A 24,635-nucleotide genomic window follows, 5' to 3' on the forward strand; every position below is an offset into this window, starting at 1 on the left:
CAAATAAATGAGACTAACTTCTGAAAATACATTGTGTTTCTCCTTCCTCATGTGTTGGTACAAACTGTTCTCTAACCTAAAACAACCCAACCAGTCAAAAATCCTACCTATCCTTCAAGCTCATCAGGGCTATCAATTTATCTCTGAAGTTACTCTGAATTCACTCACAACATGTAACATTTTTCCTTGAAATTCTGTGATACATGATTTTTACTCTCTTAAAGTACATTTTAATACCCCTTATAATTTTTATTTATAATAGCCATTGGATGTCTCAATCATAAAGTTTTATATATCCTTCCAACTTGGTTATGTTCAAAATTCAAAATCTTCTTTCAAAGATGTTCTAAACCCTTTAGACTTCCAAGGTCAGTTAAAGGCATTTTTTCCCATAAAGTCACCACTGCAGGGAACAAGTCTTAAAATTCTGTCTTTCTCATCCACAACATCAAGTCAATTTTTGTGAACTTTGCTTTCCCTTTTGTTTTTAAGTAATAGGTGGCTGGGGATTGCAAACTGTGCTTTTGTCCAGCCTATAAGGAAGACCAGTTAACTTCTACAGAAGAGTGAGAAGAAAATGTGTGAATTAACAATAACTGGATCTAATCTTTTATGAGGTGGGGAATCATTTACGAAAGGAAGTCTGTATTTTAAAATATGTGCCTTTCTTGACTTAAAAATGAATACATGCCCTAACAAGCTTTAAGCTTGAAATCTAAGTTGCATTTATCCAGGTTTAGCTCTTGCAGCACCCAGCAGAGTGGTATGCTTCTTAAGTATAGTCAATACATTTCTGTTTATCTTTGACACAAGGCTGGAGGCCAGATTTCCCGATTTTTTGAGAGTTGGCTTAGAAAAAGCAACTAAACCTACATACTCACAATTTTTAAAAATATAAATATAATTTTGCTCTTCCATCTAGCACATGACTTAGATGATCATAAGAAATCTCAAAGAATAACTGCTATTGGTAAAGATGGTAGATTGAATCTATGCATCTACTCTCACTCCCTTTTAAAATGTTACTGGAAAATATTTCATAAAATGGCATAAACCCACAGAGATGGAGAACACAGGAGAGGAGGTGACAGCATTAACCAGTTTATCAGAACCAAGAACACTGAGCCTGTGGCCAACAATGGGGAATGCTGAAGACCAATCTGATTTACACACTAGAATAATCAAAAGGGTAAGGAGCTAGTGACACCAGGTACCTCTGGAAGTGAGAAGGAAAGAAAAAGGGCACTAATTAACAAGCAGTCAGATTCTTAGGTCCCTCTCTAGGCTACTGCTTCTCTTCTACCCTGGCAGAATGCTGGAGGTTTATTCCCTGCAGCAGATAAACAGAGGAACTGGCCTGGGAGAAATGAGACATAGTTAAGGACAGAGGTATAAAATAAAAATAGATGGAATCAAATTATATATATATATATATATATAATATATATATATTATTATACATATTACACACACACACACACACACACACACACACACGATTCTGAGACCTCTAGCTATTTTCCCCAATCAACTCCTAGAAAAAAGCAAATTAGAGCATGCTATCACCTTCAAGACAGGAGAATGGAGAATCCTTTGCTTTGGAATATGAACAACTCAGATTAAGTAGTCTTGCTATACTTTCTGTGATACTGTGAAATAGTAAGAAATAAATATCTGTTCTCTGCCCCTGGTTCCCAAGATGGAGCTCCTAATACTCTTGTAGACAGAGTGCCAGGAGAATCTTTTGTTCTAACATTTGGTCTTTGACCCCAGTTCCGGAGACAGAGCTCCTAAGACCTTTGTAATTTCCTGAGTGATAGAAACATCTTTTGTTCTAATGAGGTGACCCTTGGTGGGCTCCTGGATACCCTCGGGATGGGCAATGGTTGCCAGGGAAACCAACCTTGTGATTAGATGGTTGGAACTTACAGCCCTATCCCCTAGCTACCTGGAAATGGAAAAGTGCTCAAAGTTAAGTTGCTCACCAATGGCCAATGACGTAATCAATCACACCTACATAATGAAGCCTCCATGAAAACCCGAAAGGACAGGGTTCAGAGAGCTTCCAGATTGCTGATCACATGCAGTTGCCTGGAGGATGGTGCACTGAGAGACAGCCTGGAAGCTCCATGCCGCCTTCCTACATACATTGCCCTCTGTATCTCTGCAGCTGGCAGTTCCTCTGTATCTTAAACTATATCCTTTATGAACAAACCAGTAAATGTAAGTAAAGTTTTTCCCAGAGTCTGTGAGCTGTTCAAATAAATTAATGGAACTCAAGGAAAAGGTCATTGGAATGCCTGATTTATGGCCAGTTAGTCAGAAGTATAGGTAACAACCTACTCCTTGTGGTTGGCATCTGAAGTGGTGGCAGTCTTGTGGGACTGAGCCTTTAACCTGTGGTATCAGAATTGAATTGAATAGTAAGACAGACAGTTGGTGTCTGCTGGAGAATTGCTTGGTGTGCGGGAAAAACCTCACACATCTGGTGTCACGAGTGTTGTGCTGAGTGGTGTGCAAGCATAGAGGGAAAAAAAAAAAGTTTATTTTTTCTTCAGATTCTCCTATAGTAAAACTCAGGGTCAAAAAGCTCCATCTACATACCTAGGGCTTACAATCAAATTCTTAGGCTCCCTGCTCTTAAATATTAGCATATTAACACAGATTACAAGAAATCTGAGGAACATTTCTAAAATGAAAGTTAGAGACCAAAACAAACAGTGAGGAAAATAGACTATGCATGGGAGAAGAAAATGAAAACAAACAAAAGCTATCAATATTCTTAGGGAGATTAGAGAAGATATTACACTAACGATGGGGTGTTATAGATTTAAATAGAACATTTAAAGAACAAAAAATTAGCTTTTAAAAATTAAAAATGACATAAAACAAGATTGGAAGCAAAATTTAGAAATTCTAGAAAGAACAAAATGAATTAGATCAAAATTAGGAGACAAAAGTTAAAAGTTAAGGAACATTTAAATAACAGAAATAAAGAAGAATTTACAGAATAATAGAAATTCTAAAAGCAAAGCCAGAGGGGAGGTACACCAATGAAATAATTCAAGTAAACTTCCCACAGCTCAAATTTCAAAACTGAGTATTATTCTTGTTCCAGCACAGTGGATAAAAACATACACACCCAAGATATACCTAAGAGTCACAATTCTAGCGGCAAAAGGAACATCATATACACTTCTAAAGAAGAAATGGAGAGAGATGGAGAAAGTCATCACATACGCTTAGTCAGGAATCAGAATGGCTTTGGGCTTTTCAACAGTACACCATGCTACAAGGCAATGAAGCAATACTATCAACATCCAGAAGGAAAATCAATCCCAATTCAGAATTCTACGACCAGTTACAGAATCAATCAAATGTGAGGAAAGACTGGAGACATTTTCAGGTATGCACAGTCTTCAAAAATTTACTCCCATGGGTTCTTTCTTAGAAATCTCTTGGAGAATGTGCTTCACAAAAATAAGAGTAAACAAAGGAAAACACTGGATCTAGGCAACAAGGACTCTCAACACAGAAAGAAGGTAAAGGAAACCCCAGTATTATGAGGACATGCTCGAATGTTAGCCTTACAAGAGGCATAGCGAGAACCTGGTTCAGATTAGATCAAGTCAGAAGGCTCTGGAAAAGACTTCTTCAGGAAGAAACTGACAAAATACTTCATAGGTCTGAACATCTGGTTAAGAGATTAGAAAACTGGCAATGAGTGTAGTGCTGAATTTGTGGTAAGTACAGAGACTACTAAATAAATGAAACAAGAAAATTATTCACTCGAGAAAAAATAAAAGTTGTACAGGACAAGAAAGGTTTATTACCAGAGTTTACGATCTGACTCAGCTGTGTATTGGGTTTTTACAGTTATTATAATAAACGCTGGATACTGATCCAATCGGAATTGCAATATAACCACATAGGAAGATGGAAGGAGGGAAAGAGAACACATACGTAATGGAGGGAAAGGGAGTAAACACAGTGAAATCTGCATATTTCAGAGTGGAAAGTCAATAAATAATGCTAATATTAGTGGTGGTGGCAGTGAATCGTGAAGTAGTAATGCAAACATACAATTCAGAGACATAGAGGTAAATATCGAAAACAACACAGAAGGTTGTTTCTGTATCAAAGACTGAAGAACCATTTGAGAATATAAACCTTGACTAACATTTAAAAATATTACAAAATCAGCCTTTCTGCCAGTGGACGCCACTGAGGAAGCATCATTAAAGTCTCTCTTCCCCCTGCCATCATGTCTAAGTCAGAGTCTCCAAAAGGGCCTGAACAGCTGAGGAAGCTCTTACTGGAGGGTTGAGCTTTGAAACAACCGATGAGAGCCCAAGGAGCCATTTTGAGCAATGGGGAAGGCTCACAGACTGTGTGGTAATGAGAGATCCAAACACCAAGAATGCCGGGGCTTTGGGTTTGTCTCAGATGCCACTGTGGAGGAGGTGGATGCAGCCATGAATGCAAGGCCACACAAGGTGGATGGAAGAGTTGTGGAACCAAAGAGAGCTGTCTCAAGACAAGATTCTCAAAGACCAGATGCCCACTTAACTGTGAAAAAGATATTTGTTGGTGGCATTAAAGAAGACACGGAAGAACATCACCTAAGAGATTATTTTCAACATGATGGAAAAATTGAAGAAAAGGGGCTTTGCCTTTGTAACCTTTGAGGACCATGACTTCGTGGATAAGACTGTCATTCAGAAACACCATACTTTGAATGGCTACAACTGTGAAGTTAGGAAGGCCCTGTCAAAGCAAGAGATGGCTAGTGCTTCATCCAGCCAAAGAGGACAAAGTGGTTCTGGAAACTTTGGTGGTGGTCGTGGAGATAAGTTTTAGTGGGAATGACAACTTTGGTAGTGGAGGAAACTTCAGTGGTCATGGTGGCTTTGGTGGCAGCTGTGGTGCTGGTGGGTATGGTGGCAGTGGGGATGGCTCTAATGGATTTGGTAATGATGGTGGTTATGGAGGAGGTGGCCCTGGTTACTCTGGAGGAAGCAGGGGCTATGAAAGTGGTGGACAGCATTATGGAAACCAGGGCAGTGGTTATGGCAGGAATAGCAGCTATAACAGCTATAACAATGGAGGAGGAGGTGGCTTTGGTGGTGGTAGTGGAAGCAATTTTGGAGGTGGTGAAAGCTACAATGATTTTGGCAATTACAACAACCAATCTTCAAATTTTGGAACCATCAAGGTAGGAAACTTTGGAGGCAGAAACTCTGGCTCCTATGGTGGTGGAGGCCAATACTTTGCTAAACCACGACACCAAGGTGACTATGGTGGTTCCAGTAGTGGGCAGTAGCTACAACAGTGGCAGAAGATTTTAATTACTGCCAGGGAACAAAACTTAACAGGAGAGGAGAGCCAGAGAAGTTGACAGGGAAACTACAGGTTACAACAGATATGTGAACTCAGTCAAGCACAGTGGTGGCAGGGCCTAGCTGCTACAAAGAAGACATGCTTTAGACAAATACTCACGTGTATGGGCAAAAAACTCAAGGACTGTATTTGTGACGAGTTTTATAACAGGTCACTTTAGTGTTTCTTCTGTGGAAAGTGTAGAGCATTCCAACAAAGGGCATTATTGTAGATTTTTTGTGTGTGCCCATGCTGCTGATTGCTAAATGTAATAGTCTGATCGTGATGCTGAATAAATGTGCCTTTTTAAAAAATGTGCTGTGTAGTTAGTCTACTCTGAAGCTATCTTGGTAAATTTCCCCAACAGTGTGACGTTAGAATTCCTTCAGGGTGATGCTAGGTTCTATTTGGAATTTATATACAACCTGCTTAGATGGAGAAGCCATTGTCTTCAGAAACCTTTGTGTAGCTGAACCGATAGTTACTGCTGTGACCTGAAGTTCACCATAAAAAGGGATTACCCAAGCAAAATCATGGAATTATTGATTATAAAAATGAGTGTTGACACATCCTATGCAATATATCTAAATTGAATAATGATACCAGATAAAATTATTGATGGATTGAAGCTTGTATATCATCCATTATCATGTGTAATCAATAAACTAATTCTCTTGAAAAAAATTACAAAATTAGAATACTATTAATAAACAAGGAAGCTGTTCAAAGAATAGTTCTAAACATTTAATAGTGCAATTTGTGTTAAAATTCACCTTCTTTATGGAAAATGAGAAAATGATCTTAGGATACAAAGCCCCACAAAACATAAAACTATTACATAATCCATTATTCACTTATAAGATGATAATTTAAAAATTCTACAGAGGTTTAAGAAACAATGGCTAAAATTATTTCACAGAGTAGTTAGTATATAAGCCTTAAAGCTTTTGTATTCTTTAATCCAGAAATTACATTCCTAGGAACTTAAGAAAACAATAACCAGAAATGTGCATGAAGATTTATTAGAAAATATGACAATCATAATGTTATTTTTAATGATTTAGAAAAACCAATCTTTCTAACAACAGATTACTTATATCTTATATAATTATTTCATTATACAGATGTAATAAGTAAATAAGTAATTATATATTCATATGTAAAATACAAATATCATTAAAATCTACCCAACCATTAATTAATGTCTTTTCAAAGTAGGGGAGTGGTGCCCAAGATGGCCGAATAGGAACAGCTCCAGCTCCCGCTCCCAGCATGAGCAACACAGAAGACGGGTGATTTCTGCATTTTCAACTGAGGTGCAGACTGACACATCACACCTCACACGGCTGGGTACACCCTGAGATGAAGCTTCCAGAGCAAGAATCAGACAGCAACACTCGCTGTTCAGCAATATTCTATCTTCTGCAGCCTCGGCTGCTGATACCCAGGCAAACAGGGTCTGGAGTGGATCTCAAGCAAACTCCAACAGACTTGCAGCTGAGGGTGCTGACTGTTGGAAGGAAAACTAACAAACAGAAAGAACACCCACACCAAAACCCCAGCAGTACGTCACCATCATCAAAGATCAAAGGCAGATAAAACCACAAAGATGGGGAAAAAGCAGTGCAGAAAAGCTGGAAATTCAATAAATCAGAGTGCATCTCCCCCTCCACAGGAATGCAGCTCATCGCCAGCAACGGAACAAAGCTGGACGGAGAATGACTTTGATGAGCTGAGAAGGCTTCAGTCGATCAAACTTCTCAGAGCTAAAGGAGGAACTATGTAACCAGCGCAAAGAAACTAAAAACCTTGAAAAAACAATGGATGAATGGATAACTAGAATAATCAATGCAGAGAAGACCTTAAAAGAACTGATAGAGATGAAAACCATGACATAAGAACCACGTGACAAATGCACAAACTTCAGTAACCGACTCGATCAACTGGAAGAAAGATTATCAGTGATTGAAGATCAAATGAATGAAATGAAGCGAGAAGAGAAATGTAGAGAAAAAAGAGTAAAAAGAAATGAACAAAGCCTCCAAGAAATATGGGATTATGTGAAAAGACCAAATCTACGTCTGATTGGTGTGCCTGAAAGTGACGGGGAAAATGGAACCAAGTTGGAAAACACTCTGCAGGATAGTATCCAGGAGAACTTCCCCAACCTACTAACACAGGCCAACATTCAAATTCAGGTAATACAGAGAACGCCACAAAGACACTCCTTGAGAAGAGCAAGACACATAATTTTAAGATTCACCAAAGTTGAAATGAAGGAAAAAATGTTAAGGTCAGCCAGAGAGAAAGGTCGGAATACCCACAAAGGGAAGCCAATCAGACTAACAGCAGACCTCTCGGCAGAAACTCTCCAAGCCAGAAGATAGTGGAGGCCAATATTCAACATCCTTAAAGAAAAGAATTTTCAACCCAGAATTTCATATCCAGCCAAACTAAGTTTCATAAGTGAAGGAGAAATAATATCCTTTACAGACAAGCAAATGCTTAGAGATTTTGTCACTACCAGGCCTGCCCTACAAGAGATCCTGAAGGAAGCACTAAACATGGAAAGGAACAATCAGTACCAGCCATTGCAAAAACATGCCAAAATGAAAAGTTCATTGATGCTAGGAAGAAACTGCATCAACTAATGAGCAAAATAACCAGCTAATATCATAATGACAGGATCAAGTTCACACATAACAATATTAACCTTAAACGTAAATGGACTAAATGCTCCAATTAAAAGACACAGACGGGCAAATTGGATAAAGAGTCAAGACCCATCAGTTTGCTGTATTCAGGAGACCCATCTCACATGCAGAGACACACATAGGCTCAAAATAAAGGGATGGAGGAAGATCTACCAGGCAAATGGAAAACAAAAAAAAGTAGGGGTTGCAATCCTAGTCTCTGATAAAACAGACTTTAAACCATCAAAGATCAAAAGAGACAAAGAAGGCCATTACATAATGGTAAAGAGATCAATTCATCAGGAAGAGCTAACTATCCTAAATATATATGCACCCAATACAGGAGCACCCAGATTCATAAAGCAAGTCCTTAGAGACTTACAAAGAGACTTAGACTCCCATACAATAATAACAGGAGACTTTAACATCCCACTGTCAACATTAGACAGAAATGAGACATAAAGTTAATAAGGATATCCAGGAATTGAACTCAACTCTGCACCAAGTGGACCTAATAGACATATATACAGAACTCTCCACCCCAAATCAATAGCACATACATTCTTCTCAGCACCACATCGCACTTATTCCAAAATTGACCACATAGTTGGAAGTAAAGCACTCCTCAGCAAACGGAAAAGAACAGAAATTATAACAAACTGTCTCTCAGACCACAGTGCAATCAAACTAGAACTCAGGACTAAGAAACTCAATCAAAACCGCTCAACTACATGGAAACTGAACAACCTGCTCCTGAATGACTACTGGGTACATAACGAAATGAAGGCAGAAATAAAGATGTTCCTTGAAACCAATGAGAACAAAGATACAACATACCAGAATCTCTGGGACACATTTAAAGCAGTGTGTAGAGGAAAATTTTTAGCACTAAATGCCCACAAGAGAAAGCAGAAGAGATCTAAAATGGACACTCTAACATCACAATTAAAAGAACTAGAGAAGCAAGAGCAAACACATTCAAAAGCTAGCAGAAGGCAAGAAATAACTCAGATCAGAGCAGAACTGAAGGAGATAGAGACACAAAAAACCCTCCAAAAAAATCAATGAATCCAGGAGCTGGTTTTTTGAAAAGATCAACAAAATTGATAGACCGCTAGCAAGACTAATAAAGAAGAAAAGAGAGAAGAATCAAATAGATGCAATAAAAAATGATAAAGGGGATATCACCACCGACCCAACAGAAATACAAACTACCATCAAAGAATACTATAAACACCTCTAGGCAAATAAACTAGAAAACCTAGAAGAAATGGATAATTTCGTGGACACTTACACTCTCCCAAGACTAAACCAGAAAGAAGTTGAATCCCTGAATAGACCAATAGCAGGCTCTGAAATTGAGGCAATAATTAATAGCCTACCAACCAAAAAAAGTCCAGGACCAGATGGATTCACAGCCGAATTCTACCAGAGGTACAAGGAGGAGTTGGTACCATTCCTTCTGAAACTATCCCAATCAACAGAAAAAGAGGGAATCCTCCCTAATTCATTTTATGAGGCCAACATCTTCCTGATACCAAAGCCTGGCAGAGACACAACAAAAAAAGAGAATTTTAGACCAATATCCCTGATGAACATCGATATAAAAATCCTCAATAAAATACTGGCAAACCGAATCCAGCAGCACATCAAAAAGCTTATCCTCCATGATCAAGTGGGCTTCATCCCTGGGATGCAAGGCTGGTTCAACATACGCAAATCAATAAACGTAATCCAGCATATAAACAGAACCAAAGACAAAAACCACGTGATTATCTCAATAGATGCAGAAAAGGCCTTTGACAAAATTCAACAGCCCTTCATGCTAAAAACTCTCAATAAATTCGGTATTGATGGAACGTATCTCAAAATAATAAGAGCTATTTATGACAAACCCACAGCCAGTATCATACTGAATGGGCAAAAACTGGAAGCATTCCCTTTGAAAACTGGCACAAGACAGGGATGCTCTCTCTCACCACTCCTATTCAACATAGTGTTGGAAGTTCTGGCCAGGGCAATCAGGCAAGAGAAAGAAATAAAGGTATTCAGTTAGGAAAAGAAGAAGTCAAATTGTCCGTGTTTGCAGATGACATGATTGTGTATTTAGAAAACCCCATCGTCTCAGCCCAAAATCTCCTTAAGCTGATAAGCAACTTCAGCAAAGTCTCAGGATACAAAATTAATGTGCAAAAATCACAAGCATTCTTATACACCAGTAACAGACAAACAGCCAAATCATGAATGAACTCCCATTCACAATTGCTACAAAGAGAATAAAATACCTAGGAATCCAACTTACAAGGGATGTAAAGCACCTCTTCTAGGAGAACTACAAATCACTGCTCAGTGAAATACAAGAGGACACAAACAAATGGAAGAACATATCATGTTCTTGGATAGGAAGAATCAATATTGTGAAAATGGCCATACTGCCCAAGGTAACTTATAGATTCAATGCCATCCCCATGAAGCTACCAATGACTTTCTTCACAGAATTGGAAAAAACTGCTTTAAAGCTCACATGGAACCAAAAAAGACCCCACATTGCCAAGACAATCCTAAGCCAAAAGAAAAAGGTGAAGGCATCACACTACCTGACTTCAAACTATACTACAAAGCTATAGTAACCAAAACAGCATGGCACTGGTACCAAAACAGAGATATAGACCAATGGAACAGAACAGAGCCCTCGGAAATAATACCACACATCTACAGCCATCTGATCTTTGACAAACCCGACAAAAACAAGAAATGGGGAAAGGATTCCCTATTTAATAAATGGTGCTGGGAAAATTGGCTAGCCACAAGTTGAAAGCTGAAACTGGATCCTTTCCTTACTCCTTATACGAAAATTAATTCAAGATGGATTAGAGACTTAAATGTTAGACCTAAAACCATAAAAACCCTAGAAGAAAACCTTTGCAATACCATTCAGGACATAGGCATGGGCAAGGACTTCATGTCTAAAACACCAAAAGCAACGGCAACAAAAGCCAAAATTGACAAATGGGATCTAATTAAACTAAAGAGCTTCTGCACAGCAAAAGAAACTACCATCAGAGTGAACAGGCAACCTACAGAATGGGAGAACATTTTTGCAATCTACTCATCTGACAAAGGGCTAATATCCAGAACCTACAAAGAACTCAAACAAATTTACAAGAAAAAAGGAAACAACCCCATCAAAAAGTGGGCAAAGGATATGAACAGACATTTCTCAAAAGAAGACATTCATACAGCCAACAGACACATGAAAAAATGCTCATCATCACTGGCCATCAGAGAAATGCAAATCAAAACCACAATGAGATACCATCTAACACCAGTTAGAATGGCGATCATTAAAAAATCAGGACACAACAGGTGCTGGAGAGGATGTGGAGAAATAGGAACACTTTTACACTGTTGGTGGCACTGTAAATTAGTTCAACCATTGTGGAAAACAGTTTGGCAATTCCTCAAGGATCTGTAACTAGAAATACCACTTGACCCAGCCATCCCATTACTGGGTATATACCCAAAGGATTATAAATCATGCTGCTATAAAGACACATGCACACGTATGTTTATTGCAGCACTATTCACAATAGCAAAGACTTGGAATCAACCCAAATGTCCATCAGTGACAGATTGGATTAAGAAAATGTGGCACATATACACCATGGAATACTATGCAGCCACAAAAAAGGATGAATTTGTGTCCTTTGTAGGGACATGGATGCAGCTGGAAACCATCATTCTCAGCAAACTATTGCAAGAACAGAAAACCAAACACCGCATGTTCTCACTCATAGGTGGGAACTGAACAATTAGATCACTTGGACACAGGAAGGGGAACATCACACACTGGGGCCTATTGTGGGGAGGGGACGGGGGGGAGGGATAGCATTAGGAGATACACCTAATGTAAATGATGAGTTAATGGGTAGAGCACACCAACATGGCACATGTATATATATGTAAGAAACCTACACATTGTGCACATGTACCCTAGAACTTAAAGTACAAAAAAAAAAAAAAAAAAAAAAAAAAAAGGCCGGGTGCGGTGGCTCACGCCTGTAATCCCAGCACTTTGGGAGGCCAAGGCAGGCGGATCACGAGGTCAGGAGATCGAGACCATCCTGGCTAACAAGGTGAAACTTCGTCTCTACTAAAAATACAAAAAAATAGCTGGGCATGGTGGTGGGTGCCTGTAGTCCCAGCTACTCGGGAGGCTGAGGCAGGAGAATGGCATGAATTCAGGAGGCAGAGCTTGCAGTGAGCCACGATCGTGCCACTGCACTACAACCTGGGCCACAGAGCGAGACACTGTCTCAGGAAAAAAAAAAAAAAGTAAGTATAAGTGAAAAAAAATAAATAAATCAGAGAGAGGGAGAGTTCAATTTCAGGCTATTGGAAAGCAAAAAAAAAAAAAAAAAAAAAAAGCATATTTAGTTATGCGGGAAAATGAACGTGGCATGTTAGAAGAAGAAGGAGGCAAAATTGTATGTATAGTTGAATCCCATTGTGCAAATAAAATATATACAAGTGTGTAACTACATAATCTTGTATATAAAACAAATTCTCAGGAAATAAATCATGAGAGAATACACCAATATGTGCATTATGTACACCATGGGGCAAGAAAGGTATGATTTTTATTTGCTTTCCTACACTTTATTATATTTTGAATTTTCAGCAATAGCTATTTTTATTTTTCTGCTGTTTTGCTTTTAAATTTTCTGTTAAAAATTGTTTAATTTTATGGGTACATAGTAGGTATATATATATTTATGGAGTATGGGTATCCATCTGCTCAAGTATTTATCCTTTATGTTAGAATCAATACAATTACACTTTTTTAGTTATTTAAAAATGTAAAATTAAATTATTATTGACTATAGGCCCCCTGTTGTGCTATCAAACACTAGGTCTTATTCATCCTTTATCTTTATTTTTATTTTTATGTTTTTGAGACAGAGTCTTACTCTGTCACCCAGGGTGGAGTATGGTGACACAATCACGGCTCATGGCAGCCTTGACTTCCTGGACTCAGGTGATCCTCCCACCTCAGTCTCCTAAGTAGCTGGCATAGGCATGCGCCACCATGCCTGGCTAGTTTTTTCATATTTTTTGTAGAGTCAATAGTTTGTCACATTGCCCAGGCTGGTCCTGAACTCCTGGACTGAAGTGATACACTCACCTTGGCCTCTCAAAAGTGCTGAGATTAAAGGCATAAGCCATCATGCTCAGCTTATTCATTTTTTTTTTTGTTCCCATTAACCATCTCCACCTCCCTGGTGGTCCCCCACTCCCATTTCCGGCCTCTGGTAACCATCCTTTTAGTTTCCATCTCCATGAATTCAATTGTTTTGATTTTTAGATCCCACTAATAAGTAAGAACATGTGATGTTTGTATTTCTGTGCCTGGCTTATTTCACTTAACATAATGACCTCCAGGTCCATCCATGTTGTTGCAAATGACAGAATCTCATTCTTTTTAATGGCTTAACAGTACTCCACTGTGTATAAGTAGCACATTTTCTTTATCCATTCATATGCTGATGGACACTTTGGTTGCTTCCAAATCTTGGCTACTGTGAACAGTGTTGCAACAAACATGGGAGTGCAGATATACCTTTGATACACTGATTTCCTTTCTTTTGGGTATATATCTAGCAGTAGGATTGCTGGATCATATAGTATCTCTATTTTTTTAGTTTTTTGAGGAGCCTCCAAGCACTTCTCCAGAGTGGTTTTACTAATTTACATTCCCACAGACAGCATATGAGGGTTCCCTTTTCTCCACATCCTCACCAATATTTATTGCCTATCTTTTGGATAAAAGCCATTTAACTGGTGTGAGATAATAACTCATTGTAGTTTTGAGTTGGATTTCTCTGGTGATCAATGATGTTGAACACCTTTTCCTATGTCTGTTTGACATTTGTATGTCTTCTTTTGAGAAATCTCCATTCAATTCTTTCACCCATTTTTGAATTGGATCATTAGATTTTTTTCCTATAGAGTATACGCTCCTTCTATATTCTAGCTATATATCTTTTGTCAGATGTGTAGTCTGCAAATATTTTGTCCCATTCTGTGGGTCGTCTCTGCACTTTGTTGACTGTTTCCTTCACTGTGCAGCTTTTTAACTTGATGCAATCCCATCTATCCACTTTTGCTTTGGTTGCCTGGTTGGGGGGTGGTATTACTCAATAAGTCTTTGCCCAGACCTGTGTCCTGGAAAAGTTCCCCAATGTTTTCTTGTAGTAGTTTCATAATTTGAGGTGTTAGATTTAAGTCTTTAATCCATATTGATTTGACTGTTGTATAAGGTGAGAGAGAGGGATCAAGTTTTGTTTTTCTGCATATAAATGTCTAGTTTTCTCTACATAATTTATTGAAGAGATTGTTTTCTCCCAATGTATGTTCTCGGCATCTTTGTCAAAAATGAATTTGCTACAGGTGTGTGCACTTGTTTCTGGGTTCTCTATCCTGTTCCATTGGTCTGTGTGTCTGTTTTTATGCCAGTACCATGCTATTTTGGTTACTATAGCTCTGCAGCAGAGTTTGAAGTCAGGTAATGTGATTCCTCCAGTTTTGTTCTTTTTGCTATTCTGGGTCTTCTGGGATTCCAGATAAATTTTAGGATTTTTTTTTTTTACTACTTTTGTGAAAAATGTCATTGGTATTTTGCAGTGAATCTGCAGATTGCTTTAGGCAGTATGGACATTTTAATAAAACTGATTCTTCCAATCCATGAACATGGAATGTCTTCATTTTTTAATGTCCGCTTCAAGTTTTTCATCAGTGTTTTATAGTTTTCATTGTAGATATCTTTCATTTCTTCGGTCAATACCTAGGTATTTAATTTTATTTGTGACTATTGTAAATAGGATTACTTTTGTGGTTTCTTTTTTCAGATTGTTCACTGTTGGCATATAGAAATGTTATTGATTTTTGTATGTTGATTTTCTGTCCCACAACTTTTCTGAACTTATCAGTTCTAATATTTTTTTGTTGGACTCTTTAAGTTTTTTGAAATATAAAGTCACATCCTAGGCAAGCAAGGATAATTTGACTTTTTCCAATTTGGATGCTCTATATCTTTCTCTTGTCTGATTGCTCTAGCTAAAACTTCCAGTACTATGTTTAATAACAGTGGTGAAAGTGGGCATCTTTGTCATGTTCCAGATCTAACAGGAAAAGTTTTCAGTTTTTCCCCATTCAGTATGATACTTGCTGTGGATCTGTCCTATAAGGTTTTTATTATGTTGGGGTATGTTCTTTCTATACCCAGTTTTTTGAGGGTTTTTATCATGAAGGGATGTTGAATTTTGTCAAATGCTTTTTCAGCATCAATTGAAATGACAGTAAGTTTTTGTCTTTCATTCTGCTGATACGATGTATTACACTGATTGATCTGTGTATATTGAACCATCCTTGCATTGCTGGGATAAATTCCACTTGCTCAGATGAATAATCTTTTAAGCGTATTGTTGAACTCAGTTTGCTGGTATTTTGTTGAGGATTCTTGCACCAATATTTATCAGAAATACTAGCCTGTAGTGCTCTTTTTTTTTTTTTTTTTTTTTTTTTTTTTTTTTGACGTTTCTTTGTCTGGTTTTGGTATAGGGGTAATACTGACCTGATAGGATGAGTTTGAAAATATTTGCTCTTCCTCTATTTTTTGGGATACTTTGATTAGGACTGGTATTAGCTCTTCTTTAAATGTTTGGTAGAATTTAGCAGTGAAGCCCTTGCGTCTTGGGCTTTTCTTTACTGGTAGACTTTTTGTTACAGCTTTGATCTCATTTCTTGTTATTGGTCTGCTCAGGTTTTGGATTTCTTCATGGGTCAATCTTGGTAAATTGTCTGCATTAGGAACTTATCCATTTCCTCTAGATTTTCCAATTTACCGGCTTATAGCTACTCACAGTAGTCACTAATGGTCCTTTGAATTTCTGTAGTATCAGTTGTAATATTTCATTTTTTTCATATCTGAGTTTATTTATTTGGGTTTTATCTTTCTTTGTTTTCAAAGTTTGGCCAAAGGTTTGTCATTTTAAAAAATCTTCAAATAGCCAACTTTTTGTTTCATTGATCTCGTATTGTTTTCTTCATTTCAAATTCATTTATTTCTGCACTGATCTTTATTATTTCTTTTCTTCTACTAAATTTTGGTTCAGTTTGCTCTTGCTTTTCTAGTTCTTTAAGATACACTGTTAGGTTGTTATTTAAAGTTTTTCTTCTTTTTTAGATGTAGGCATTTATAGCTATAAATTTCTCTCTTCATATTGCTTTTTTTATCCCATAGGTTTTGGTGGGTTGTGTTTCCTTTAGCATGTGTTTCAAGGAAATTTTCAATTTCCTTCTTAATTTCCTCATTGACCCACTAGTCATTCAGGATCACATTGTTTAATTTTCGTGTGTGTATGGTTTCCAAAATTCCTCTTGTTGTCGATTTGTAGTTTTATTCCATTTAGTCAGATAAGGTATGTGGTATTACTCCAATTATTTTTGAATGTTTTCAGACTGATTTTGTGACCTAACATATGGTATATCCTTGAGAATGATCCATGTGCTGAGGAAAAGAATGTGGATTCTGCAACCATTAGATAAAATGTTCTGTAAATATCTACTAGATCCATTTTATCTATAGTGCAGATGAAGTGTGATGTTTCTTCATTTCTCATGCTGAAAATGGGGCGTTGACATCTCCAGTTATTATTGTATTGGGGCCTATCTCTCTCTTCAGCTCTAATAACATTTACTTTATATATCTGGGTGCTCCAGGGTTGGGTGCGTATATATTTACAATTGTTATATCCTCTTGCTGAATTGACCCCTTTGTCATTATATAATAACCTTCTTTGTCTCTTCTTACAGTTTTCATCTTGAAATCTACGTTGTCTGGTATGAGTATAGCTATTCCTGCTCTGTTTTGGTTTCCATTGGCATGGAAAGTCTTTTTCTATCCCTTTATTTTCAGTGTATGTGTACATTTATAGACGTACCTAAAAGTATGTCTTTAAATATAGAGAAGTGTGTTTCTTGTAGGCAACATATCATTGGGTCTTCTTTTTTCATCCATTCAGCCACTCTATGTCTTTTGATTGGACAGTATAGTCTATTTACATTCAATGTTATTATTGATAAGCTGGGGCAGACTTCTGCCATATTGTTATTTGTTTTCTGGTTGCTTTGTGGTCTTCTCTTCTTTCTTGTCCTCCTTTTAGTGAAACTGACTTTTGCTGGTGGTATGCTTTAATTTCTTGCTTTCTATTTTTTGTGTATTCATTGTAAGTTTTTGTTTTCTTTTTTTTTTTTTTTTTTTGAGACGGAGTCTCGCTCTGTCACCCAGGCTGGAGTGCAGTGGCGGATCTCAGCTCAATGCAAGCTCTGCCTCCCGGGTTCACGCCATTCTCCGGCCTCAGCCTCCCGAGTAGCTGGGACTACAGGCGCCCGCCACCTCGCCCGGCTAGTTTTTTTTGTATTTCTTAATAGAGACAGGGTTTCACCATGTTAGCCAGGATGGTCTCGATCTCCTGACCTCGTGATCCGCCCGTCTCGGCCTCCCAAAGTGCTGGGATTACAGGCTTGAGCCACCGCGCCTGGCCATTGTAAGTTTTTCAATTTGAGGTTACCATGAGGCTTGAAAATATCTTACAATAGTAAATGTTACTAACATTTGTTAAGCACCTAGAATGTACCAGATACTGAGCTAAGTACCTTATAGGCTATTTCACTGTTATTACTTCCATTTTACATATGGGAAGCTAACTAGATTAACATTTCAGGTAAGCAAGAGAACTGGAATTCATACCTGGGCACCTGGGTAGAGTGGTGTCTTGCTGATCAGTGTCCCATACTGCCTCTTGCTCCAAGTGATCTGAATGAACTATGAAAAGGACTCTTGCCCCAAAGTGTCATCTTGTCTCTATCACCTCTGCTACAAACCTGTCTGCACTTCTCACAATTAAATAGCAATTTGTGTCAGGGAAACCATTATAACATGTAAAACTTCCCTTAATTAAGAAATAGTAATTCTTGGATATAGTAATGTATTAAAACATTGATATAGCCAACAAGTCATGTCCACCCATATTACACAAGGGGTACACAAGAGGTGTCTCAGATGCATTGATGCATTGAGGCAGGTGAATAAAATGGGTTCTCCTCTACCAACTCCTTTCTCTCCAAACCCTCCAAGTTTAAAGGTTGTTTTCTATCCTTCTTTTGGATTCCTTAACTATTCATGAGAATTGTTTCAACCTGTTGAAAAATAAGTATGCAGTTTATTTTTCATTTCACTTAATGAGATTAATCACATTACTCATAAAGAAAAGGAGATACAGGCATTCTTTACTATATGATTTGTCTTAGATAGTGATGCAAAAGATGGAGTCAGAGGTAGTAAGCTAAACAAATAATACTCCCTAATGCAGAAGGGAGATAAAGTTTTACAGATGAATTATTCTGCTTTCATATTAGAATCATTGTGCTCCAGGTATATCAGACAATTGACTGAGGCTCCTTTATGTGCATATGGAAAAATGAAACAAAAAAAAGAAGTGAAAAGCCTAGGGAGTTTGAATTAAAACCTAGGCTGTGTGAGACAGGTGTTATGAATGAGATGAAAAACAAAATTGATACATGTGTAAACATTTATTAAGCACTCATGTTATGGAGACCTCATGTACACACAAATTTTACGCAGAATTTGTCTATGCAGAAGTCACAGAGAAGTTAGAAAAGAAAGACTCATATTGCTTTGCATAATTTTCTGTAACTATCAAGAAAAAATTCCTGTTCAAAATATATAATTATCTATTAATATCCTTCCCTCTCATTTAGGGCAATTTTTATCATCCTGAGAAGACTACTTGTCAAAATCAGCAATGATACTCACAAGTAGATTCTGTAGTAATATCTGTTCAGACACTGCTTCTGTTCTATCATCTCTCTCCTCCATTCTGTACAATAAACACCTCTCTTTTACATCTCTTATATTCCTGTTGTCTCTGTGCTTCAGTCTGGATATTTTATATCATCCTATCTTAACTGTTCATTAACTGTCTAAACAGCTGTATCTAATCTACTAGTAAATCCACGTATTATATTCTAAATTTCAGGTATTGTATTTTTAAGTTCTAGAATTCCATTGGATTATGTCATATAGGTTCTAATTCTGCCCTAAAATACTTCATCTTCTCATCCGATTTATCCCCTGGGACTATTTTTATTACCTGCCTTTCTCTCAGTTTTCAGTTATTTCATTAGTCTCCTGATATGCCTGGCAACTAGTGATTGCTGGGGTAAACTGTAAGCAAACTATTTTAGACATAATTTGAGGCTCTGAATCATGCTATCCTTCTCCAGAGAAAAACAGATGTAAGAGTAGAATCAGATCACTTTAATTCAGTCTAGCATTAATACAACTCAAAACTGGATATAAGTATTTGCAAGATCTGGACTATTTCTAGTTTACCTTTACTCCTAAGGAGGTATTGTCCATTCAGGGGTCCCAGCTAAAAACTTGGAGGGTTAACCAGGTCCACTCCAGTTTGGTTTTCCCTGAATGACAGCTGTTGTCTCCCTAGCCCTGTGAAACTACTGAAAGCCCTAATCAGCTTCTCAGCTACAGTGTTCTCTTCAGCTTTTGGCATCTCTGCATCATTTCTTGAATCAGAAAATACCTTAAAGAGGCAATGCTTAGGGCTTTTATTCTCTCTGGAATTCTGGTCCCTCAACTTATTGCAATTTTTATAATTTTCTAATGCTTTCACACATTAGTTTTGTTCCAATTTCATATGCCTTTTCTGGTTGTTTGTATTTAGAGAGTTCATTTGATATAAGTTATTCCTCCAGTGGAAATGAATATCTTCAAATATCTATTAATTTTTAAAACATAAAACCTGCTCTGATCCAGCATTTTGACTTTTAGTATTTTATCCTACAGATTAATTAATACATGGGCCCAAAATATATGTACAACAATGTTCATTCCAGTATTATCTATAATAGCAAAAGACATGAAAAAAAATCAACAAAGTACATCAATAAAGAATAGGTTCAATACATGATAGCATAGCTATGTAATGAAACACAATATATTGTTAAATCAAATAGCCTAGGTTTGTATGTGGTAAAATGTAAATGATATGTATATGGAACAAACATAATCATATGTATGTGAAAAGTAATATGTATAGCACATACCAATTTAGATAAATATGAATAAACACATGCATATATATTTTTATATGCAAAAGAATGTTTCTAAAGAGATATATTAGAACAGAAGAGAGTGATTGTTCTGGGAAAGAACAGAAAAACTAGGGGCTTGGTGTCACTGGAAGACTTTTCATTATTTTATTGTGTTGAATTTATTTTTCACATATTACGTTTTCATTTTATATTTAATACACACTATTTAAAAGAAAAAATAGTATGATAAATATTACATGCCATGAGACAAGAGAAAAATAGCAGCTCAAAGAAAGCTTATTTAAGCAAGAAAACCTCACAGTAGTGAGCTTTGAATTGAGATTTTAAAGAGAGATTTAGCAGAGTGGTGAAGGGATAACACATGCAGACAGGGAAGGATAACATGGAGGTAGGAACAGATATTCACCGTAGGGAAACCACTGATAGTTCAAAATTGATGAAGCATAGGGAGTTATTCCATTGACTACCTATCTTACAAGCCTCATTTTCCCCCAAGGACAGATTGTGTCAGGGTAAGGAGTTGAAATTTTATTTTGAAGCATGGGGAGCAACTCCAAAGTCTATAAGGAAAGTGTGATATATGATTAGCTTTGCATTTCATATATATCATGATGGTACTGTGGACTACTGACTGACAAGGTGCAAGACAGGGAGGAGATACTTGTACTAGACGACTGCTGCAATAATCTACAGGAGATGCCAATGTGGTGATTGTGAGGAGAAAAGGGAGGAAATAGTAAGATATTAAGAAGGGTAGAATTAAAAGAACTTAGGTTCTTAGGAACAAAGGAGTATATGAAGTTACTTATTACAATTTCCTTTTTTGGCTTGAACAACTGAGTAGACAATGGGGCCAGCCCTTCAGTGTCAGGAAACATAAAAATGGCATAGATAAGAAAGAAATGTTTAGTTCTGCTGTTGAGGTTGAGGGGCTTGGGGACATTTAATAGATGACAGTGTGGGGGTACAGCTGAATACATATACATGTCTGGAACACAGGACAATGTTGAAGAAACAGACTTAGTTATTACAAGAATAAAACTCGTAGTTGATGTCATGGGACTATTTCAGATCACCACAGGAGGAAGGCTATGAAGGGAACCACAATATATAAAAGGTGGAGTATACATAGAAAGCCCCAAAGGAAAGCTAAGGAAGTACTCAGGAAGATTTCAGGAGTGAGTAGCCTCACAGAAGCCAATGGATGACAGTTTCAAGAAGGAACATACTCTTTCAGAGAAATCTAGAAAGACAGGAGCTAAAATGTGTCAGTGGTATTGAGAAAGTAGATTACATACTGTATTAATGTGACAGAATTACCTAGTGCTTGTTTGAAGGTCAGATTTCTGGTCCCTGGTCCCTCTGAGCAGAAATTTGTGGGGATGGAAAAAGAATTTATGCATTTTTAAGAAGGCTTCCAGTGAATTACACCCTCAGGTCTGAAAACAACTATAGCAAATTGTAAACTCTTCAAGAAGAAGTATCTTGTTTGTTTAACTCCTCATGTATACTTAGTGTTCACCATAGCATCTGTCATATAATAGATCCTCAACAAATATTCAGTAATTTAAAAATGAGATGAATGAATGAATAGATGGAGAGATGAAAAGCTACTGAATGAAAGAACTAAAGAACTAATGTCTGCCAAAATCTTGGCAAGATTATTGGAGCTTACATTCTAATGGTACAGGGCAGATAATATACATGTGAACAGATGAACACATAAAATAATTTGCAGAGATCTGCTTTAGCTAGAGTAGTCAGGGAAAGCTGCTTTGAGGAGGTGGCATTTAAATTATCATTTAAATAATGAGAAGGTATTAACCAGTGATAGTCTGTGGACAAAACATTTCAGGCAGGGGAAGGTCCTAATGAGAAAAAGGGTGAATAAAGTGTGTTTAAGTAATAAAGAGACCTATGAGGCTACAGCTAAGGGAATGAGACAGAGAATGGGAGAACCGTGGAAGATGAGCCTGAAAAGATGGATAGGATGCTGATCATATAGGCTCTCACAAGTTGTGATCTATCGCTGTTTGGATGTTATTCTAATTGCAATAAGAACCCACTTACATTTTAAACAAAGTAGGGATATGATTTGATTTACACTTGAAAAATATCATTCTGATATCTATATAAATAACGGATCACGGCAGGGCAATGGTGGAAGTAAGCAGACCAGTTAGAGGTTGAGGTAGTATTCCAGACAAGAGGTGATTATGGTATGGTGGTAGTAGTAGAGACAGTGAGAAGAGCTTGGAGTTATAATAGAATATATTCTGGAAATAGAGCAGACAAGATCATGTTAATGAGTTAGATATAGCAGGTGAGGGAAAGAGGAGTCTAAAGAATTTGGATTTTTGTCTGTAGGCAATGAGGACTCATTTAAAGTTTTGATTGAGTGACACAAATACAGTAGAATATATTAGAACGATTATCTTGGGGCAAGAAGCAAACAGAATTCTTTGGAAAATAAAATAGAAGGTAGAGGCAAATTTGGAGGTGTCAGTATTATTCTAGGCCTGAAGTAACAGGCATCTGAATTAAGGTGATGACAAAAGGAATGGCAAAAAACGATGGATATCAAGGCTACCATCGAGTATGTAGAGACTGAATTTGTGGTATCTGTGGGCACTGAAGTTTCGCTGATAAATATGGACCACAAAGACTTGGGAGTCATCAGAATATAGCTAATAAAGTCAAGAGAGTGATTGAGATTACCTAGAAAAAGTTTCTAGAGGGAAAATGGAGCCTAAACTAGGAATCAGTAAAAGAGCAGGACTATCCAGAATGAAAGTAGAAAAACGAGGAAAGTGTGGTTCCATCAGTGTAACTAGAAGCATTTCAAGATGCGTCTGTAACTGGGAAATACGGACTAAGAAGTATCTATTGTGTTTGGCAAAATGGGTATCGTGAGTGATTTCGGTCACAGCTGTATCCGTTTAGAGGCAGAATGAGAAGACAGATTCCAGGTACTTGAGGCATCTCAGACATGAAGAAGTACTGACAATGAATACAGATAACACTTCTATATATTTTGGTTTTGAAGCAAAGAAGAAAGAGAGGTAGTCAGAGAAAAACTAGGGTGGAGAAAGGGGGTCTTTAGGATGGGACAGTCTGTATTATGTTCCAATATTGATGTGAAGGAGACAAAGAGACTGAGAATGAAGACAGTCGAGGGGGTGGGTTGACTGCAATGTCTCTGAGAAGGCAGGTGTGAACGGGATCCAAGCACAGGTAGGGCCTTAGCCATATAAGGAAGAAAGAACACTTCTCCCAGTTACAGTAAGCAAGGATAGGTGTAGGTACAGGGAAATTAGTAGGGGTGGTGCTGGAGTTGGGAGGGAGGCAGTGCGATCTCTTATATCATGGCTCCTATTTCCTCTGTGAAGGAAGATGCGTCATCCACTTAAAGTAAGGGGTAAGGTGAAAGGATTTTAAATTTTAGGACAGTGGAGAAGGAATAAAATAGCCATTATGGAGAATGGGTAGAAAATAATTCTAGGGAAATGTAAGATTGCCAGAGCAAGTTGAGGAACTTGCTAAAGAATCATTGAATAAAATGAATTTTGCATTTTGTGTTTAAACATCCTATGGTAATACGAAGGTTAACTCATAATCAACATCATGGTGCTTCTCAAAACCTTGTTTCTCTTTTCTACAAAGAATATCAACACACTTAAAATCTAAACTTATGACTTCAAATTTTGGAAATAGCTCTTTTGGCTAATACTTTGGCTAATGCCAGTCTCTCACTTCTGAATTTTTCTTTCATTTCCATAAATCTATACAATGTTTTGGTAGAAGCTAAATTTAGTCTGATGGCAGTGAACAGATGTAAACATGATATAATGGAGCTACAGAACAAATTGCTGTGAGAAACGTCCTATCAGATAAGCATAGAAAGCAACCATGTTCCATAAATTGACTTAAATAAATGACACCAAATTATCTAGAAACCAAATACAATTTGTCACAATTATATAATCATTTCATTTTTCTTTTAATCTTTACTATCTGCCTGGAATATACTAGATGCTTAATAATAATTATTAAGGAATTAACACTATAAAAAATAACATTTCAGAGATTTCTAGGCATTTGGTACATATTGATTGATAAACCATAAAATAATCAATTAGAAATAACTCCCCCAAAAAGGTAAAACCCATGAAGGTATTGAAAAGTGTAACTGCTAACAGTTCATATCACAGCAATGGTATTAAAACAGCCCAGAGACAATATTGATGAATTAAGAGCATGGGAAAAGAAAATGATAACTTGTTAAAAGAGATAGGTTCTTTCATAGGAGAGAGATTTTCTTTTTTCCATCATCATGATAGAATATAA

General features: G+C 37.2%; 1 protein-coding gene and 1 pseudogene across 2 annotated transcripts in view; one reads left to right on the forward strand and one right to left on the reverse strand.

Annotated features, from left to right (window-relative positions):
- The window catches only part of DPH6 (diphthamine biosynthesis 6), a 338,217-nt gene that overhangs the window by 175,451 nt on the left and 138,131 nt on the right, over positions 1 to 24,635 (reverse strand). The window lies entirely within an intron of this gene.
- Positions 4,265 to 5,348, forward strand: LOC126958847 (heterogeneous nuclear ribonucleoprotein A1-like; annotated as a pseudogene).

Source organism: Macaca thibetana, chromosome 7, assembly GCF_024542745.1.
Source record: "Macaca thibetana thibetana isolate TM-01 chromosome 7, ASM2454274v1, whole genome shotgun sequence".
In the NCBI taxonomy this organism is placed as follows: domain Eukaryota; kingdom Metazoa; phylum Chordata; class Mammalia; order Primates; family Cercopithecidae; genus Macaca; species Macaca thibetana.